Below are 9,217 nucleotides of genomic sequence, written 5' to 3' on the forward strand. Positions count from 1 at the left end.
GACAACATCTCACACACAGCATGTATACCGCGTTGCACAGCTTGAAGCCGCAAGTTGATTAGTTACAGTTCAAGCAGCCGGTATTTGGTGGGACTTCATTCGTCCGAAATTCCAAAAATGTCACCTTTTCTCGGGAAACGCGGTGTCGACAAATGGGAGAGCGACGAATATTTGCCGGCGACGGAATAAAGCTTGCCTTAAAGACACTTCTCTTGCACAAACAGGTTGGCCGGGCAGACTGCGCACTTCATAAAACGGGGACACGCGATAGGATGGTTGAAAAAATATTTGAAAAGACTAGACATTTTGCTATGCGTGTCTTTTGATACTTTTACACTGGCTCGATCATGTCTTGCCGCGCATAGAGATTTGGGTTGTTTCATTTTCGCAGGCACGACAACGCCATTAAACACGCTACTGAAAACTTGATTACAGAGGTTGTATAGAAAGAAAAATAAATGCGCCGTGTTGTGTTCAAGAGACAGTGCGTACGGTCCACTCTCCTAGCTGCTAAGCATTTTTTAAACTTTGCGTTGAGAACTAGCGCTAGGTACATTTCCTCCGTTATTTCTTCGCCTATTTAAACCCATATGCATTTATCCCTGAAGATAACGGCCAGGCTCCTGGAGCAGCACCAATATGTGCTCAAATTAGCGCGCTCTAAAGACGTTGCGGTAGTTTTGCTCTGTGAACATACTGCGCTTCAATTGGAAATAATTTTCAATTGGAATTAATTTTGTAATTATTTCAGGCAGAAATTGGAATCGCTTTTCATTGAACTGTATATATATATATATATATACATATACAGTCTAGTCCACTTATAACAATATCCAAGTGCCAAGGAAATCTCATCGTTATAACCGATAATTGTTATAAGCGGGTTGCGAAATAAAAAGATGGAACAGAGCTCAAAACATTTTATTTGCATGCCAGCAAGGTTGTAGTACCACTAATTTGCGGAAAAGAATCCACAGTCGGCCACCTTTGTTTGCCGCGTGTGAAGCTAGCGCAAATCTTTTCCAAGAGCATGTATCGGTGCTGCACCTAGATGAGGTAAATGTCTTTGGCGGAAATAAAGTCCCCGATAGACTGTGTGACGCATTTGGCCTCCTACGAAGACACTACCTGAGTAAGCTGCGCAACCGCGTCATTAGAGTCATCATTGTTGCATTTTTGGTGCACAATATAACCGGATTCAATCGTTATATCCGATATCGTGGCGCTGGAGCATTGTAATAAGCACAATGTAATCAAGCCCTATGTGCCGTGAAATTAATACAAATTGTGATGTTTTATTTAGTGCACGAGGAAAAACCTACATACAAGTTGGTTATGTCTTAAACATTGAGAAGTGTTGGCACTCATAAATAACAAGCGCCGTCACAAAAACATTGTTTCTGTTTGTCCGGAATTTTAATATATCCTCTGCAGTCGCAGCTTGCACACAAAACGTAAATCTCTGCTGGGCGTGAGGTCACAAAGAGCATTCCGGGCAATGTAAGACACAACGACACAGCAATGCGAGACAGAAGGCACACTATCAACGCGTAATCCTGCTGCTGCGAACGGAATTTAACTTCCATCTTGACCGAATGAAGCTCGGCCGCCGCTAATCGTGTTTGTCTTTTAACAGGCGTAAGTGCTGGTAAATAGAGTTTTAGCAGCCCGTATGCTCCGGCCGTTCCGTTCGTTACGTTGCTACCGGGTTCACCGGGGCCCGACTGCGCATGCGCGCGCACGTACCGGGTTCTTTCCGTGTAGTGAGACGGAAAACGTGTTCTAGCACTCCGTAGCGTCGTACCGTTCGTTCCGTGTGCCGGATGACTAGCCGAGTTGTTGCAAAAATCCACACGCTAAAAATACGTAAATAAACGCAGTTTCCCCTAAAGCATTGCAAATCTAAAATGAATCGCGCTCGACCGGACGCATTGTGAGCAGTGTTGTACGGAACGGCGTTACAAGGAACGGCTTTCCTGGAACTAGTTCCTTTTTGGAGGAACGGAGGAACGCCACCGTTCCATTAAGGGTCGGTGGAACTGTAACGGTAACTCGTTACGTTTTCGAAGGAACGGCGTTCCTGCCGTTACATCGCTAGAATTTGGCTGTATTTGATGCCAAGGCTCGAGTACAAAAATCCACAAAGCGCTACTGCGTTTCTCTTCCTATAAGATGGTCAATTTTCTCGCCCTTCAGCCGTACGTGCTTCCTCGAAGGTCAAAGGCAGAAGAATAACTACGCAGCAGGCCGCAGCTTGTGTTTGCTTTCATGCTGGTTGCTTGCGCGGCGTTCGACGGGTGAATAGCGTAGCCGCGAGAATGCTTTTCACCCTTCATCGTTTGTCTGGGGAGGCCAGAATGCGCGTCTGGCCGATAGAATTGTTCCCTAGCGGGGAAAGAATAGAATTTTAGCAGTCCGTCCGTTCTGTCGTATGCGTTGTTACTGGGTTGACCGGGACCCGGCTGGGCAATTGGGCATTCGTCGCGCTAGGGGAATTAGTTCCGCGGGCCTGCCTTCGCCATGTCCGTGCCTCCGCACCCTTCCTACTCGCCCTTCCGCGCGCTCAGGAGCAGACCGGGCCTGGCCAACCCGGTAACAACGTAGCCAACGAAACGGACGGACTGCTAAACGGGATCCGGACATTTCGGTGTCGGAAATTTCGGTCCAGCACGTTTCGGTGTGGACATTTCATTGCACGGACATTTTGGTGCACGACGTCTTGACCCAGACATTTTGAGTAAGAGGATGTCCCAGGCATTCTTTGAACATTTTAGCTTTAATATTGTAATTTCGTGACTTGATATGATTTTACGTTCGAGACTGGTGCTTGCGCCGCCGTTCGTGGAAACGAACGCTAAACCCTGGCGGAGCATTGCCACGGGAAACCCAATTTCTGTAGCAGATGCTAAAAATTATCGTTGTTATTTTGGATCCGTTCAACCATTTTTCTGTTATTTTAACATTCATGTGAACAACCCTAATAGTTTAAGTGTTACCAAAACGCTTTCCTTTCACTTCACCCAACGGTGCAAGACGCTGCTGCTTTTAGTCTATTCCTCCCCCCCCCCCAGGGAAACTTCCGCAAAAAAACAACAGAAAAACGAGTTCGATTAGGCGCGTGTGCATTTCGGTTTAATTAATCTCTCAATCAATATCGCCTTCGTTGCATTCGGTGTCAGTTCTACTTAAAACTAACAAACCAACCATCGCACTTACGGTGGCGTTACTTAGGGAAGGGGAAAGCTGAGCCCCGCCGGCAATCATCCCCCTAAGTAGAGAGAGAGGGGTGTCACTTGTGCTCAACGTTTTTAGATCAGGTCAGTTGGCAAAGAGCGCGGCCTTCGAAGCACGGCGGCGCGGGCCGCTGCTGCTGCCGACCAGGTGGTGGCGCTGCGGTAGTGTTGAGATTAAGGTCCCTGTATTACAGGGACCTTAGTTGAGATCGGTCTCGGCGCGTCGTCTGCTTCTCCTTGCTTGAAAAGGCGCCGGTGAACGCCCACCACACACTGTTAACGTAGCTTTGAAATGCACAATCTAACTTCGCTCTAATCTTCCGCTTTAGTGACAAGAGCTCTACATTTTTATGGCCATTTTGAGGAGACACAAGCTCTTTTTCGGATGGGAAAAAGGCAAGGCAAACGCTGTACAGTGCGCTTGCTTTCAGGCGCATCCCGTTCCAACGGCCGTTTATTTTCCCCCACCCAGTACGGGATCCCTTATACCTCAATAATATTTAAAGCATACCCGAACACGTCTTACGCGGTTTAATTTGCGGAAAAGCCTACAGTAGTCAACCACCCGCTTGGAATCAAGAAAGGAATTGTCATTTTTATTTATATATGCTGCGGAAGCAAATGCAGTAAGTACATTTTCACAGAAATATATTTGCAATTCTAACAAAATTAGTGAGCCGATCGGAAACCAAGCGAACAGTAGTTGGCTTTATTAATAACGAACAAAATAAACTAATTATTAAACCAATGTTTTTCGACGTTTTTATTACTTTGGGCGGTATATGCTTTCTTGAAAGAAAAAGTATTTCTTAGATTCGTCGTGCTATTTTTTTGTTGGTTTGTAAATCTGATTAACTGTCTATTAGGGTCACGGAAACTTTAATTTGTCTTCTAGTAGCCCGGATATGCCCAATATTTTACGCGTTTCGCCTGACAGTTTTTTCCATTGTGCCATCGTTTGTGCTGTCTTAACTTTTTCAACGTAGATTTCTCTGCTCGTTTCTTTTTGCAGTCGATAGATAGGCAACACAACTCAGTTTTGACTAGTCAGACTGCTTAGGAGGTTTAACGTATCGGCGCTACACAGGCAATGAGGCGCGCCCCATAGTGGAGGGCTCCAGATTAATTTTGACCACCTGGGGATCTTTAACGTGCGCCGATATCTCGAACACAGGGGTGTTTTCGCTTTCCGCCTCTATCAGAAAAGAGGCCGCCGCGGTCGGAAATCGAACCCGCGTCCTTGCGCCCAGCAGCACGACAGCTTAACCACCGCGCCGGGTAGGATAAAAGTTTTGATCTGACAGCACCGTGCATCTGTTGTGCCACACACTGCCCTTTTTCACGGCTGTTGTTGCTGATTTGATTTTTGATTTGATTGTAGGGTCTAACGCGCCGACGCAACGCAGGCGATGAGGCGCGCCGTAGTGGAGGGCTCCGGATTAATTTTGACCACCTGGGGATCTTTAACGTGCGCCGAAATCTCGTACACACGGGCGTTTTTGCTTTTCGCCTCCATCAGAAAAGCGGCCGCCGCGGCCGGGAAGGCTGTTGTTGCTGATGAAATACCTGGCGATAGGTATACCATTTGCTCCAACGGCTAATATTAAGGCAACAATGTAGCGGAGAAACGTTGCTATATTTTTACTGGTTTGCCAGCTGAGAGTGAATATTCCCCCTCTAACAGCCCCGCCGGTAGCGTAGTGGTTATCGCACCAGACCGGTATTCTGGAGGTCGTGGGTTCGGATCCCACCCGGCGGGCATTTTCTCACCAATTTCTTTCTGACTCAAAAAATTCATCTCTTTCTATGACCCACCAGAACCCCCCCCCCCCCCCTTTGCTTTCTGAGGTTTTCTTGACTGCCAACCCTTATTTTCTGTCCTATGTATATATATGTATATATAATGTATATAGCGAATCAGAATAGGAAATGAGGGGCTTGTTGAAAATAACACAGAAATAAGGGTTGGCAGTCGAGAAAACCTCGGAAAGCAAAGGGGAGGATGTGGTAGATCATTGAAACAAATTAAGAATTTGGAAAGAAAGAAAGAAAGTGAAGAAAAAATGCCCGCCAGGTGGGATTTTTTTCTTCACTTTCTTTCTTTCTTTCCAAATTCTTAATCTGTTTCAATGATCTACCACATCCTCCCCTTTGCTTTCCGAGGTTTTCTCGACTGCCAACCCTTATTTCTGTGTTATATAATGTATATATATGTATATATATGTACATTGTTGAACACCAGGAAGCAGACGCAGTTAAAGGAGCACCGGTTTATTATGACCTTTGAGCGGGAGATTCGGTAAAGGAAGATGTCACGAGCCTCGTTCCTCGTCAGGCAGTTGCTTGTCCCTTCTTCCGTCTCGTCGTCTTGTTATCGTTTCAAAACATAGCTTTTCGTAACAGGCTCCGGGCCGGCCAGATAAAATGAATCAGGTTGGTTAGCTTCTTCAATCCTCGATGATTGGGGTGTATGAATCTGAAGCTTCAAGGCGATAAAGTAATTGAATCGGCCGACGCAAAGTTGTTCCGGCCGATGTACGCACTTCACATGAACGAACCTTTCCGTCTCTACATTGGAAAAGCTGAGTCACTCGACCAAACTTCCACATTTGGCGAGGCGCGTTCCTCTCTCCTATAAGAACAACGTCTCGGAGATGTATAGAAACCGGAACTGTCCTTGGACTAATGAGCGCGGAGCGTAGTTCATGCAGGTACTCGCGTCGCTTCACTGCGTATTCCAGAAAGATCGTCTCCGGCGTTTCTAAGCGGCGCGTTCTGCTGTCAATGCAGTGCGTTTGTTTGAAGGTATTCCTCCCTCTCATGGTCATTTGGTTATCGTTTTCATTTATGCGTAAGTCCGTCGTTTTTTTTCACGTGCTTTCCTTCAAGATTTTTGTTGTAGGTGTCGGTAATTGTCGCAAAAGCATCGTTGTCTGTAGCAGGTGTACCCTTATGTTCGTCATGCTTTTCATCTTTCGTTCGGGCGTTTGACGCTACCTCGCCACTGGCTTCGGCCTCATCATTTATTTCATTTCATTTATTATACCCTTAAGGGCCCGGAGGCATTACATAAGGGGGGGGGGGGGATAACAGGGTTTGCAGGAGTACTATTGAACGAACGAAAAAAGGAAAACAATTAAGGTGAACATGAAAGCCGGAAAATACAAAACAAAGAATACCTTAAATGAAAATTACACAAAAATGTACAACGGTAACAGTGAAGTCAGCGAACAGAATTCAAAATACGAAAAGCAGTTGAAGCATCAATAAAACTATCAAGCCAGAACAGTAGAATTACATTGTTAATGCATCATGTGAACGTCTTTTCAAGCTTATCTCTAAATTGTTTGTTATTGGTGCATGTGGCGATGTCGGCGGGTAAAGCGTTCCATAGAATAATAGCGTTAGGAAAAAATGACGAAACAAATGCTGACGTTCTGCCGATTATCGGAGCTAATGGGCAAGTGTGATTTAAGCGGGGTGATATTCTGTGAGGCGGCCTTAGAAGCGTGTGTCTTGATTCTGGCCGATAAAAGAAATTATGGAAGAGGCATAGGCGAGCAATAACACTCCGTGATTCAAGGGTCGGAAGGGAGATAGATTAAGGGCAGTGACGCTGACATGACTTCAATATTGCGAGGTGATAAAGCGTGCAGCGCGGTTTCGAATGGATTCAAGTTGTACAGTTAGGTATGCTTGGGATGGACGCCAGATGGCCGATGCGCATTCCAGTTTCGGCCTTACGAATGTTAGATAGGCTAGCCTTTTTATTTCTTGAGAAGCAAGTTTAAGGTTACGGCGAAGATATCCAAGAGTAGGTGAGGCTTCCGAGCAAATGGTGTCGATATGCGTTGACCAAGAAAGCGATGACGTCATGTGAACCCCCAGGTATTTATGATAGGACTGAGCTGATCGGTATATTGTTGACGTTGTGGGTGTATTGAGATATGGCATGTTTCCGAGAAAATGAGAGTGATTCGCATTTTGTTACGTTTAATGGCATGTGCCATTTTGTACACCATAATGAAATGCTGTCTAAGTTTGATTGCAGGTTAGAATGATCATCGGCGGCGTGTATGGTTTGGTACAATACAGACATCTGCAAAGAGCCTTAGGTTTGCTGTAATGTTAGTAGGCAGGTCATTTATGTATTTTAAAAAGAGCAGAGGTGATAGGCTTGCACCTTGCGGTACACCGGACGATACGCTGGTTAGACAAGACTTGTGCTCATTAGCCGAAGTGAATTGCGTGCGTCCTTTTCGGAAGTGTTTGATCCATGATATCAGGTTAGAAGGGATGTTTAGTGATGATATATAAGTAGGTGGTTGTGGCTGACACGATCGAATGCTTTAGAAAAATCCAAGAAAATTGCGTCTACTTGGTGGTTATTGTCCATTTCCTGTAGTATGTCATGTATTAATTCGGCGAGCTGGGTATGACACGAGAACCGTTTACGAAAGCCATGTTGGTGTGGATAAAAAAATTTAAGTGATTCTAGGTAGGTCATTAAGCTAGAGGTGATTATGTGTTCGAGTAGTTTGGAAGGTATACTCGTTAGGGAAATTGGGTGGTAGTCTGTAATTAGTGAGCGAATACCGGATTTAAATAATGGTACTATCTGAGCAACCTTCCAATCGTCCGGAACGCAACCTGAGTGCAATGACTGGGTGAATATTAGATGTAGAATCAGGCTGGAATAATACTCAGTGTTTTTTAGAATCTTGCTGTTAATGTGGTCGCAGCCTGATGATGATGATGATAGCTTAAGGTTACGGATCAGGTTGGACATTCCATCCGGTTTGATCTGGATATCGGGAAACGTGGTGGAAGAAAAGAAGCGTGGTAATGTGATGGTGTCGGAATTACATGTAAAAACGGAGGCAAAATAGTTGTTAAGAACTGTTGCGCATTGACTGCTTTCTATCGGCTCCCCATTAGAGCTAGTGAGTTCAAGTTGCTCAATCCGGGATTTGGGAGAAAGCCAAAATTTGCTAGGATTTGTTTTGAGGATTGAAAGTAAATCGCTGGAAAAAATTTGTTCTTTGCTTCCGTTATTGCCTTAACGTACTGTTTAGCGCACGCGTGGTACTTTTCCCAAGTGCTCGACCGTGTCCCCTCCGTCCCTTGTCCTGCCTACTGCGCTATACGGTGTTTTCCCAAGTGGCTGGCTTGTTACTGTGATTAGCTGATCTGTAAAGACTCTTTTTTCGATTAAGAATTGATGTGAGGTGTCGGTTAAACCACTGGGTGTTTGAATCAGATGTCACGGTTAGTATTGGAATGTATTTGTTTTGTAATTTAAGCGGCTCATTTTTATACAGTTCCCAGTTCGCGTTCACGGTGCGGGTTAGATGTGAGTCTTTGAACTGTTCGTAGAAACTGCATAGTTCATCATTTATAGCTTCATGGTTCCCTCTTTTGTAATCAGTTATATTTTTTTATAGGTAGTTTCTTTCTTAGAGGCAGATATACGAAAATATGTAAAAGGCTATGATCACCTAAGCCCGCCAACGATGTCACGCTTAAAACGTCATCGGGGTGCGTTGTTAAGAGCAGGTCGAGTATGTTGAAACCTCTAGTCGTACAGGTTATGACTTGATGAAGGTTGAAGTCGAGTGATAAATGGACGAATTGGTTAGTTTCATTGGGTGGTGATCTGTTGAGAACTGAGAGCTGAGGCCAATTTATATGCGGGAAATTGAAGTCACCAGATAGGAAGATAGAAGAGTCGGGAAAAGTTTTTGTAATTCGAGTCAGCGATTGGCTGAGTAGATCGCAAAAAAGACTGCATGGTCGCTGTCGGTTGGTCTGTAACAAACGCCGATAATGGTTTTTACTGCCTGGGAATGAATTAGTACCCATGTTAGTTGAAGTGAGTCGTCGTGGCATATGAGTGACGAATCAATTGTGGTTCTGGTAGCAATGAGAATGCCTCCTCACCTGCGGCCGATTCAGTCACGGCGAAACAGGGTGCAGTTGTGATT

At 45.1% G+C, this 9,217-nt stretch overlaps 1 non-coding gene across 1 annotated transcript; it reads left to right on the forward strand.

Annotated features, from left to right (window-relative positions):
• The first annotated feature begins 4,919 nt into the window (after window positions 1-4,919).
• Window positions 4,920-4,992, forward strand: Trnat-ggu (transfer RNA threonine (anticodon GGU)). Its single transcript has one exon. It is a non-coding gene; the product is annotated as a tRNA-Thr (tRNA).
• Window positions 4,993-9,217: the final 4,225 nt, after the last annotated feature.

Source organism: Haemaphysalis longicornis, unplaced genomic scaffold, assembly GCF_048455015.1.
Source record: "Haemaphysalis longicornis isolate Haplotype H1 unplaced genomic scaffold, Haemaphysalis longicornis Haplotype H1 scaffold_12, whole genome shotgun sequence".
Lineage (NCBI taxonomy): Eukaryota > Metazoa > Arthropoda > Arachnida > Ixodida > Ixodidae > Haemaphysalis > Haemaphysalis longicornis.